This window comes from Capsicum annuum, chromosome 4 (assembly GCF_002878395.1).
Source record: "Capsicum annuum cultivar UCD-10X-F1 chromosome 4, UCD10Xv1.1, whole genome shotgun sequence".
Taxonomy (NCBI): Eukaryota; Viridiplantae; Streptophyta; class Magnoliopsida; order Solanales; family Solanaceae; genus Capsicum; species Capsicum annuum.
In genome coordinates, this window is record NC_061114.1 from 173,183,645 (window position 1) to 173,194,619 (window position 10,975).

Here is a 10,975-nt window from a genome sequence, read left to right on the forward strand (position 1 = left end):
TATTCTTTTTTTTTATAATGATAATACCTTTATAAAAGTGATTTGAACTTTTTGCCCTTCATTAAAAGTCTCCACTTTACACAAAATCGTCTTTTCACTAATTTTCTAAATTTAATAATTTGAAATTAACTAAGAAAGTAAGAAAAAGAAAAACTCGAGTAACAAAAAAATAAAAAATAAACGAATAAAAGGAAAGAAAGAATAATTAAATTAGGAGAAAAAAAGATACGAGAAAGAAATAAGAAAGAACACAGGAAAGGTGAACAATATAAAATTTTGCAGAATTTCGCTTATTTAAAACATAAAATTTAATTTTAAAAATTAAGAAATTTTAAAATATATGATAAGAGAAAAATATAGGGAAAAAATATTAGGAGATAATAATTAAGGAATCCTAAAATATATGGTAAAAAAATTAAACAAGGATTGCCATAAAAGATACTATGTAAACTTGGAAAAGAATAAAAAGTTATTTCAAAAATTCACGCATGCAATATTTTTTAATTTTATTTCATCTAGAATTCTTACTTCATGTATATTTATTACGTGTTTTTGGTGAACATGCTTTCTTTTGGATTTTAGGTTGTTCTTGTTGTTTGATTTTTTTTTTTTCAAAAATTATATTATAATATTTAATTTATTTTGTATCGATTTTGTAGGTATTTGAAGATGGGTGATGATGATAATATCAACATGATGGATGAACAAAATTTTTTAAAGGTAAATTAATTTTCGATGCCTATTTTGTTCAATCAATGTTGTGTATAAAAACCTCTTTTGTTGGAGTGAAGATAAAGAATTTTTGACATATGGTTAAGAGTGGAAGGACCATTTATATTGATTTGAGACTTATGAATTTATCAACATGATTCGAAGACTCAATTTCAAATTTGACAAGCGTTTTGAAGTTTTACATAATTTTCTCTTTCTATAGATTAATATTTTGATAAACTTCAGGAGTAATATTGTTCAACATATTTACGTTTATATTTTTTTCTTTATATCTAACAACTTTTACTCTATTTTCAACAATCAAGCTATAATGAACAAGTTTCGTAAGGAAGTGATAATAGCTATAATTAGCAGCTAGGTTTATTACAACTGGAGACACAAAAGAACTAATGTATAGATTAGTATTTTGATAAATTTCAGAAGTAATATTGTTCCACTAGAAATGGCAATAGATTGAAAAATATTATATTTTATATCTAACACTAGGCAATAGGTTGAAAATATTAAATTAAGAATTTGTCACTTTTTGTTAGTCACAAGAAATTTGAGGTGCAAATGTATGTAGATCAAGAAAGATAACATCATTAATCATTTTAAGTTTCATAATGTACCAATACCAAAAGGCTAAAATTTCATTACTTACTTTCAGCACCAATTACATCAAATATTATTAGTTATACATGCTACAAATAACTAATAATAGTGAAAATACTCCCTCTATTTAATTACTTTTATTTGTCATGCTTTGTTTTATTAGAGTAAATTTAACTAATTTTCAAAGCTAAATTTAAGTAGATTAATTTCAATATTTTAAATTTGAAATTCCTTTTATAAAAGATACATTTTAAAATATTGGTTAAAGGTCATGATACAGTTTGACTCTCAAGATGCAAAGTCTAACAAGTAAAAATAAATAGAGAGAATTATTTTTGAATTATTTACTTTTGATTTTAGTTAAAATATTATATTTATTTTAATATTAATAATTTTTTATTGCTCGATATAATAAACTCGTGCAACGCAGGTACGATTAACTAGTATATATATATATATATATATATATATGAAAATACTACGTAATAAATAAATCAATATGGTAAAAGTTAAAAATTGATTAATTAAATTGTAGTTAAGTAACTTTTGAGATAAAAATGAATATGAAAAAATCCCGAGAGAGAGAATAATTGAATTAATTTCAAATTGTAGCATTTAGTTATGCCAAAATCTCTTCATTTCATGACATAATCAAACTAAAAAAGTTTCATCTTGTAGGTTAAAATTTTACATTTCTTCTTTGTTTCCTTATTCTCTGATCCCTAAATAGATTGTCTTTACAAATTTTTTCTCTTCTTCATTGCAACTCATTTTTCTCTAATTTTTTTATTTTACTTCTTTCCCCGCGTAACTTCATGATACTACAAAACTTAAAATCTATTTTTCACATAATCATACGAATTAGGAGTAACTTTTCACTTAATTACATAAGTAAGTTCAAACACTAATTAAAAATCAAAGAAGGAAATAGAAGGAAAAAAAATAAAGGTGAAAGAACAAGATATTTAACTTTCTTTGAGATGTAGGGACAATTAGAAGCTTACCTAATTGCTTTAAATTCTCACTCGTAAAATTTCGTATACTTGAATACACGTAAAAAGTGTAATATAATGATCATTTTAACAAAGTAATGAAATAACTAAAAAAGATATTCTTGAACAAAGCTAATCTAAGAAAGATTATACATCATAAAAGAAATTGCTCCAATATATAAAATTACTTCGGAAGAAACGTATTCAATATTGAAGTAGATTCATCATATGTATCGAGCTTCTCACAAATAACATAGTATAAATCATTAAAATTTAGCAAATAATTATGAAATGTAAAAATATGAACCTTCCAACCAAAAAGATTAGAAATCTTAGCCTCTAAAGAACTAAATTCATTTGAATTTACTGAGAATAAAGCACATACAAAAAGTTTATGGGCAAACAACACAAACTCCGATAGTTTGCTACCTCATTACACTCTCCCAAGATTTTTCTTAATTACACCAAATTCCTTCCAGATACATAAGTTAATGTCACGATACATAAGTAACAGATACATAACTAGCAAATTATTTGACAATAAAAAAGGAAAATAATGATAAATTAAATTACAGAGCAATTAATGCGATTTTGATTAACTGAGATATGTATCTTGAATCCCTAACAATTAGTAACAACTTCATAATTCAATTTTGAATCACCATAACCAACATCTTTCAATCATAATTCTCCCAAATCCTCTAAATCAAAATGATGCACAAAATGCAAAACTAAATCAGCAAAAAATTCAGAAAAACTTATACTTACCTATTCTAAAACATATAATTGATGATGATACATAATATACTACATGTATTTTTGGATGAACTATAAACATAATACATATGTATAAGAATACCATAATCGCATGCATAACCATGATAATCACAGAAAAAAATAACAAGTGCAATAATTCCGATACATATATATTATATTTTATGTATCATTAATAGTCTGATCACTCACATATATTTGATTTTGTAGCCATATACATAAAACTTATGTATTTGTACAAATTATACCTATCAGATACATATAATTTACAATTTTGGTAAAAAGTCTCTGTTTGAAACACCCTAGGATTTGAACCCTTGCAAAATTTCTCAAGTTTTGAACCTTTTTGACTTGGTACGACTCAAGGGTACCAATCATACCCTTGAATATAACTCGTTAGATATCTTGAGGGTTCAGTTGTACCCTAGGTAGTAGGGTTGGCTTGGCTACTGCCCGAGATACGACTCACTAGGGAACGAGTTATATAGGAGCATACGAGTGGTGTAGGGCAAGTCATATGGTGCATGATTGTCTTGGTCTTATGGAGTCTACCCTAGGTACTATTGGTGGATATAATTGATGGGTGTCTCTCATACCCTTAGGTAGGAGTTAGGTAGGTGGATTCGTACAGAAATAAGTAGGTAAGGTCATGTCAAGGTTTAGGTACGAGTTGGGGTACCACTCGTACCCTAGGGTACGGATAGTAAGGGTGAGTCATAACCTAGATCGTGGCTTATTTTAATTTTAAGTCAAGGGTAGACTAGACATTTTCTACTTCAAAGCCCTTATGTTCTCACGTTATATAACCCTTGATGGACTCTCATAACACTTACTAAAGTATGAAAACACTCTAATACTCTCTCAAACTTACTCTTGAAGATTGGAGGCTGGGGTTTCTTCATATGATCTTCAAAAGGCCCTAGAGTAATGTTTCTCTTTGAAATGTTCGTGTATAAGGCATGCACTACTTTCCTCATTGTTATTTCCAACTAAAGGAATGTGTATTGTGTTTTAGACATTGATTTATGAATCATGAATTATGGTTTTTGAAATATATGTTGAGGGTCTTGATGCATATGTTTGGCATTGGTTTAAACCATATTTTTACATATTTTTGATAATAGTTTGTATATGTGGTTATTGATTGGTTATGATTTAACAAATAGGTTTTGATTAACCCAAATTATGGAGGTTTGTGCCTTGGTTTTGGTCTTGGTAAAGGGATGCTCTCAACATGTTTGATAAAATACCTCAAAGGATCTTTTCACTCTATTATCAAACTTTTATTGGAACTCTTGCATGGTTTGGTTTGGTAATGAAACTCTAAATAATTTTGGATGGCTTTGAATGGTTTAAATGGTCTAAATGATATAAATGCTTTAAATTCTTTGTATGGTCTAAAATAGTTTGGAATGGTTTAAAAGGTAAAGGTTTTGGTGGTCATGGTTGGTTTATTTGAAAACCTTGCAGGATACATGGAAATCCCTAAAGTGAATGCATGAATGGAATTGGTTTAAATGGTTTGGAATGGTTAAAGGCTAAATGGTTATTCTATTGGGGAACATGGAAGTCTCCTAAGTGGTTTAATATGAAAAATACAAAGGGCACTTGAAAATCCCCTTAAACCTATAAATGGTTGGCTATGGATGATACTTGCAAGTAAGGGTTGGTATGACGATACCAATATCACTGGCCTTGGTTAAGAAATGGGTAATGATTTGGTTATTTAGAAATTGATTGTTATTGGGAAATAATGGCGAGATGTGTAGTAAAGCCATGGAAGATGGAAGTCCCTGGGGGACCAAAACTAGAAACTCATATTTACCGATATGAGGTTGGTCTTGGTGACCGCGTGTATGATGTCATACTATATTTGGGGATGTACTAGTCATTCCATGGGATACTTTCCTAGTCGTGCGACTACTACATGTATTGAGAACCTTTCAGCAGGGGTAGTTGAACCCATGTAGCCCGTGGGTGATTTAGGATGGCAAAGCTATGCAACCCAAGTAAAGGTTTGAATAGCATGCTAAAATCGGTTTTATTTTCCTGACATATATATATATATATATATATGTACATATATATATGTATGTATGGTTGTATGTCTATTGATGGTTTTACCTGGTTTTATACATGGCATTATTTTATCCTTATCATGAGTGCATGCTAGCATTCACCCACTAACCCATCTACTAGAGGTTGTATACCCAGGCCATGTAGGAACCAACTATTCTACTTCTTCTACTTAGTGATCGAATTCGGGGATAGTCGATATTGGATTAAAGTGGTAAGATTCCATAGTTCGGAAGCATATATTTCATGTCATGATTTATTTTTCATGTCTCTTGTCTTTCTTAGACTATTGTTTTTGGCTACGATCGGGGGCATATCACGACTAGGTACTCTTTAGTTGGTCTAGAGGCTTTGTATGGACAAATGTGGACTTCGGTATGGTATAAATTATTTATGTCATATATGTATATATAAATTGGATCATTATCTTAGTTTTGACTTATGGTTTCCGCATTGGTTTGGTTGGATATTGAGTGGTTTGACTTGGTTGGCTTGGTCTCAGTTTTAGACCTATCCCAAAGTTTCTACATGGATGGATATGCTATCTTGTTGTATGTCCAGACTTCAGCCGACTAAAGGTATACGTTTGTTGGTTGGGCTGGTAACGGGGGTAGTTTCCGGTCCTAGTTGGGCTTAGGATTTCCCATTACTACAAGGCCCCGATTTGGGTCGTGTTAAGTTGGTATCAGAGCTTTAGGTTTTGGTGTCATGGGGTGTCCACAAAGTCGTGTTGAGTAGAGTCTTGCTTATGGGTATGTCGTGTACCACGCTTATAATCAGGAGGCTACGAGGCATTTAGGATGTTTTACTTTTTTTGTTATTCTACTTCGGGCTATGGAGTCTAAGATCTTGAACTCATTTCTGAATCTTCCTTGGTTCACTCTTCAGATCAGGCCTTCTCAATGATCCAAAGGTTCTTGGAAACTCATTTGTCCTACTTGAGGACCATATGGATGGATTTAGTCCAACTCATAGGGCATAGATCTGGTCAGGGGTCGCTGCTTCTGGTTTTCCAGGTAGATCCAAATCCTCATCACCCTATTTTATTTATAGATTTAGTAGTTAGTTACACTGTGGCTGTTGAGAAGGAGAAATAAATCAGTATTTTAGTTGTGCTCAATTAGGTTTCGTGTCAGGAGAGTGTCCCACAAGGGTTGCCATTTAGGCAAATGGGATATCGGTTACTACTTCTCTAGCTCTTGCACTAAGGGATGCTACTTTGGGTTTCAATATTAGTCGAGGTAGTCTCAATGTTCTTACTATCCCTCGGGAATTTGAGGCATCAATTGATGCCGACATTGGTGTGTTGAAAATTTTTTTTCCTTATGGAGTGTATCGTTTACTTGGTTTGGGGTTCCCTCTCTTTTGTGGCCCCATTTATGGTTGTGTATTTTAGTTTTGGTACCAAGGTTATTTCAGACTTTCTTCTTCTTCTATTTCTACCCCGATAGGTGACTCTCTGATTGTCAAAAAAATCCATGGGGTGTATGGTATTTGTTGGTAATAAAGGAGTCCTGGTGGATTTATTTGACTCAAATGTGGTGGATTTCGATGTCATCTGGGGGATGGATTGGTTGCACTCATGTTATTCTTTATTAGATCATCAAATCCATAAAAAGGTTGCCTTTAGGCTTCCTGGAAAGTCAGTTATGAAATGGGAGAATGGTTTATTTGGGTCCCTAGTTTTTAAGGGGAAGGTTATATCTTGAAACTTAGAGATTGGTATCCAAAGAGATGTCCTTATTAGTTGGTCCGGGTTAAAGATCCTGCCTCGAAAGGTCCTTCTTTGGTTTGGTTTTGGTGGTGGATAAATTTTTGGAGGTCTTTTTGACGACCCTCATGGTGTCTTTCTAATGAGGAGGTTGGTTTGGGATTGGCTTGTTTTGGACACTTGTCCAATTTCTATTCTTTTTTTATAAAATGGTTCTAGAAGAGTTAAAGAATCTTAAAGAGATATTAATGGATCTCTTAGATAAAGGTTCTCTTCATCTTAGTATTTCTCCATGGAGTGTTTTATTCTTGCATGCATAGGGGGGATGTTTTCCCCAGGAATGGATAGATTGTCGATTGGTGGAAAAGGAATTTGGAGTGCCCTTCTTGTGGAAAGGACCATATATGTGTATTATATTTCATATAGGATAATTCGTCAGTATTGCATGGTGGTTGATAATCACTAAGTGTGGATCTTTGATGTTGATTTGATAAAAGGGAGTATGTTAGCTCGGGAATAGAAATGCGGAAATTATGAGGGTAAATTAGTAAATTAGATCATGGAGCTTGCATATATCTTTGTCCCTATAGTTGCATTTTATTGTTGGCATGAAAGTTATTATTAAATTCATGATTTTGAATGTAGGTGTTGGCACTATAGAGGTCTTTGATATGATTACTCATTTAAGTGATTTTCCATGGGTTATGATGCATTATTCATGCTTTATTTATGTTTATGAACATTGTGGGACGCATAAGAATGTTAAATGGATTTCGGGGTACTATGGATTCCCCAATTACTTGATTTTGGTTTTGGAAAAAAAATTGTACCCTCAAAATATTTATGAAATTGTCATTGGATATAATTTTGTCATACGATTTGACTATTCTTGAATCTTTACATTGCATAGGTGGTTAAGGGAACATGAATTGGTTTTGATTGGGTTCAAATGATTTTTGAAAAGGCCTTGGTAGCCCTGGTGTGATTTAAAATAGTTTTGACTTAGTTGAAAATTGTTGGAGTTAATTGGGTGTCATGATTTTGCATGTCTATATTGGGCTTTAGATAGCATTGAGATGACTGAGGTCTTAGGTATGGGAAGACCAAACATCCCTGGTGTACATCTTTGATGATACCTATTAGAGTGGAGTATTATGCTTATAGGAGTAATAAGGTGAAGGTTGATGATTAGCCTAAAATTCTCCTTTAGCGGTGGACTTTAAGGAAAGGTCGGGTTGCATATTTTGGTGATACTCTTCTTTTTCAGTAAAAAGGGTACTCTAGTAGTGTTGCATGCATTGTTATAGCACTTATGCTTAAGGCTTGCATTTCTCTTTCGCCTTGTTTCCCGGATCTGAGTCTTGAACTTGTGTTAAGTTACTCATGGTATATGTGGTTGTGTTTCTTTAGGTGTTTAGTCTTAAGGACTCTTTTCACGGTATGGTTATGTTGGGATGGTTCTTCATTATGGTTTAGGAGGTTGTTATAAAGTACTTCGTGCCTATGATGCCGTGTCTTATTTCGGGGGTCTTTGTCTTGCCTTGGGTGGCATGGATAATTTTTTCACTTTGAATCCTTAAAGATTCTTCTTGTTCTAGGATGGTAAGTGGCTTGAGGAAGAATGATATTTTGAAACAAGGGATGTAGAAGTCCCTAAGTGGGGGAGAGTCTAGGGTGACTACTATTAGTTGAGGTGTTGAGAGCTAAGGTAAGGTTGTTGTCATGAGAAATGGTTAGGAAAGGAATGGGTGGTGAAAACCTGGTCAGGGTTGTAAAAAGGGGGCTAGATCTTTTAATGGATAGATCATACCACAGGTATATAAGCTGTAGGCTTAAATGTTGTGATTGGTAGATGTACTGATATGGGTGTACCAAGCTGTCCAATAAGTTCACGACCATTCACACGTAGCCAAGCTCAGGAGTTACAAAAACTTCAAGCTATGTTCATGCAAATGGCCGTGTGTGAGTTGGTACTTGAGCCATCCAATGGATTAAATGTTTTTAAGTGTGAAGAGGAGCCTTGAAGTGTAATAAACTAACACTACAAGGCCACCCCTTGGCAAGGGTAGGATGGTCATTTGTTATCTCCCTTTGTAGACTAATATAAATAGATAGTGTTAGGGTTATTTTTGGAGTTACCTCATTCCTATTATTCAAGAAACAAAATACTTGTAATATTGGTGACTTCTCTTTCTTATTTTGGAGAGGCCAAAATCAAAAGTTCACTAGTAGAGTGATACTAGTATTGGATCTTGGCTAGAAACTAAGGTCTTGGGGTTCTTGAGTTCCTCTTGGTCCAAGTAAGAATTTGGTGTTGATATTCATTAGTCTTAGGGTCCTTTCTCATTGTTAGGGTTCTTAGATTATTGAATATTGTATGTCAAGTTTCTATACCTTTTGTAATCTTGATAATATTGTGTTGTTGAATCTAAAAGTCTATTGAAGCCGTGTGGGGCTCTTTTGATTCACTAGAAAAATTGTCATTTGTTGTTCTTATTGAAAACTCATTTTTCTATTCAAAACAAGTGTTGAAGCCTAGTGAAGCCGTGTGTGGCCTCTTTCGATTCACTAGCACTTTGTTGTTCTTATTGTTGCTTCTTGTGTTGGCTTTTGAATCTTTTGATACACACTTAGTTTTATATCATTTGGTATCAAAGCTTGTGGTTGATTTTGTTCCAACAAAATCAATCTTGGGTTTGGTAGTTGAAAAATACAAAAAAAAAAAAGGTTGCTGAAATCTGAAAATTTCAGAAAAAAAAAAAGAAATCTGTCCATCTTGTTCTTAGCCGAGAAAATTGTGTTGTGTTGTTGTCTTGGACGAGATTGGTGTTTATGTGTTTATATCTAGATGTTCTTTTGTTTGTCTAGTTTGTTTCTTGTGTTGATTTCTTTCTCATCAACACAAAAGGTGTCTAAATCTAAGTTGAGCTTAACATATTGACATTGCTATTGTGGACTTGAAGTGACAATATGATAAACTTGAAGTAGGCTGAGCTTGTGTGTTGTTGCTTGACTATAAAGTGGGCTATTGTTGGTGAATTGTGGTTGTGTTCTTGAAGTATTGTTGTGGTGTTCATGTTGATCTTCTCATCATCTCATATCTTTACCACTATAAAGACTAAAATAGATACAAAGAGGTTGTAAGACAAAGTTGTAAAGTTGTTTATGAAAAGACTTGCCAACATCACTTCCTTGACTTAGCAACCACTTTTCCTTAAAACAAGGAGCCTTGTCTTGTGGAACTAGTAAAGTCAAGGCTCATCTTTTTGAGTTGAAAAAAGTTGAAAAGTTACAAGACTTTAATTTCCCTCCAAAAGCAAAGTCATCCATTACAAAATTGTGAAGATTAAGGCTTCAAGTTGTTGAACAAAATGTATGGACCCATGGCTAATTTCATGCTGCCACATTACCTTAATCATTGTTCACGTCATTAATTAAGCTCAATTTGGATATTTTAGTTTCTAATTATTGATTCTTAGTTTCTTCTAATTGACTCGAGAACTAATTAGCAAGCTAGTACATTCCTACTAGGTTGTCAATTAGTCCTTTGAAGCCTTATATTCGTGTCATCGTTTGTTTATGTGCTTTTGTCGTTTGAATACATTGTAACTCCTCGACTCTAGTCTGACAAGAATTCCTTGAGTTTCAAACAAGAATATACTCTAGACAAGAACATACTCAAACCTTAAGGATTCATGGGTTACTAGCCAATTACAACACTTGTAGAGCTCGAGTGTGAGTGCTTGGAGAGTGTGTGAGTGAGAAGAGATTTTAAACTAACTTGTTTGTTGCTTGTGTAGGTGATACCTTGACAATGGAGGGAACCACGTCTCAAACCTTGGATTCTAATGAAATAGAGAATATGAGGGTCACTCTTGAGGCTATGACCCGAGCTCTTGAAAGGTAAAGTACAAAAATATGAGCCATAAGGAAAGAAGTGACGACTATTAGTGGGAGGTTATAACAAGTGGAGAGTCAAAGGAACTCTCTTCCTTCCACTCCTCTACGTGTTTCGTCAAGTGGACATGATATAAATTCCTCCGCCACCGTTACTCCCAAAACATGTCCACAATTGCCAAATCCTTCACTAGCTCCA